The sequence below is a fragment of the Chiloscyllium plagiosum genome, unplaced genomic scaffold, assembly GCF_037043375.1.
Source record: "Chiloscyllium plagiosum isolate Xiang-an unplaced genomic scaffold, Cpla_swu_hap1 HiC_scaffold_2, whole genome shotgun sequence".
Classification (NCBI taxonomy): domain Eukaryota; kingdom Metazoa; phylum Chordata; class Chondrichthyes; order Orectolobiformes; family Hemiscylliidae; genus Chiloscyllium; species Chiloscyllium plagiosum.
In genome coordinates, this window is record NW_028270140.1 from 151031556 (window position 1) to 151033676 (window position 2121).

Genomic DNA, 2121 nt, shown 5'->3' on the forward strand with positions numbered 1-2121 from the left:
ACTGCACTGAGAGTATGCTGCACTGAGGGTTCACTGCACTGAGAGTACACTGTTCTGAGGGTACCCTGCACTGTGGGTACACTGCACTGAGGGTATGCTGCCCTGAGGGTACACAGCACTGAGGGTATGCTGCACTGAGGGTACACTGCTCTGAGGGTAAACTGCACTGATGGTACACTGCACTGAAGGTACACTACACTGAGGGTACACTACACTGAGGGTATGCTCCACTGAGGGTATCATGCACTGAGGCCATGCTGCACTGAGGGTACACTGCACTGAGTGTATGCTGCACTGAGGGTACACTGCACTGAGCGTATGCTGCCTGAGGGTACACAGCACTGAGAGTATGCTGCACTGAGGGTATACTGCACTGAGGGCACACTGCACTGAGGGTAAACTGCACTGAGGGTACACTGCACTGAGGGTACACTGCACTGAGTGTACATTGCACTGAGAGCACGCTGCACTGAGGGTACACTGCACTGAGGGTATGCTGCATTGGGTGTACACTGCACTGAGGTTATGCTGCACTGAGGGCACACTGCACACGGGTACACTGCAGAGAGGGGACGCCGAACTGAGGGCACACTTCACAGAGGGTATGCTGCACTGAGGGTATGCTGCACTGAAGGTATGCTACACTGAGGGTACACTGCACTGAGGGTACGCTGCACTGAGGGTACACTGCACTGAGTGTACACTGCATTGAGGGTATGCTGCACAGTGGGTATGCTGCACTGAGGGTACACTGCACTGAGGGTATGCTGCACTGAGGGTATGCTGGACTAAGCGTGCGCTGCACTGTGGGTATGCTGCACTGAGTGTACGCTGCACAGTGGGTATGCTGCACTGAGGGTATGCTGGACTAAGCGTGCGCTGCACTGTGGGTATGCTGCACTGAGTGTACGCTGCACAGTGGGTATGCTGCACTGAGGGTATGCTGGACTAAACGTGCGCTGCACTGTGGGTATGCTGCACTGAGTGTACGCTGCACTGAGGGCACGATGCACTGAGTGCAGACTACACTGTGGGTACACTGCACAGAGAGTATGCTGCACTGAGGGTACACTGCACTGAGGATATGCTGCACTGAGGGCACACTTCACAGAGGGTATGCTGCACTGAGAGTACACTGCAATGAGGGTACAGTGCACTGAGGGTACACTGCACTGAGGGTACGCTGCACTGAGGGGACACTGTACTGAGTGTATGCTGCCTGAGCGTACACAGCACTGAGGGTATGCTTCACTGAGGGTATACTGCACTGAGGGCACACTGCACTGAGGGTACACTGCACTGAGAGTACGCTGCACTGAGGGTTCACTGCACTGAGAGTACACTGTTCTGAGGGTACCCTGCACTGAGGGTACCCTGCACTGAGGGTACACAGCACTGAGGGTATTCTGCACTGAGGGTATACTGCACTGATGGTACACTGCACTGAGGGTATACTACACTGTGGGTATGCTGCACTGAGGGTATACTGCTCTGAGGGCACACTGCACTGAGGGTACACTACACTGAGGGTACACTACACTGAGGGTATGCTCCTCTGAGGGTATCATGCACTGAGACCATGCTGCACTGAGGGTACACTGCACTGAGCGTATGCTGCCTGAGGGTACACAGCACTGAGAGTATGCTGCACTGAGGGTATACTACACTGAGGGCACACTGCACTGAGGGTAAACTGCACTGAGGGTACGCTGCACTGAGTGTACATTGCACTGAGAGTACGCTGCACTGAGGGTACACTGCACTGAGGGTATGCTGCACTGAGGGCACACTGCACACGGGTACACTGCAGAGAGGGGACGCCGAACTGAGGGCACACTTCACAGAGCGTATGCTGCACTGAGGGTATGCTGCACTGAAGGTATGCTGCACTGAGGGTACACTGCACTGAGGGTACGCTGCACTGAGGGTACACTGCACTGAGTGTACACTGCATTGAGGGTATGCTGCACTGAAGGTACACTGCACTGCGGGTACGCTGCACAGTGGGTATGCTGCACTGAGGGTACACTGCACTGAGGGTACACTGCACTGAGGGTACACTGCACAGTGGGTATGCTGCACTGACTGTACACTGCACAGATGGTGTGCTGCTCCGAGGGT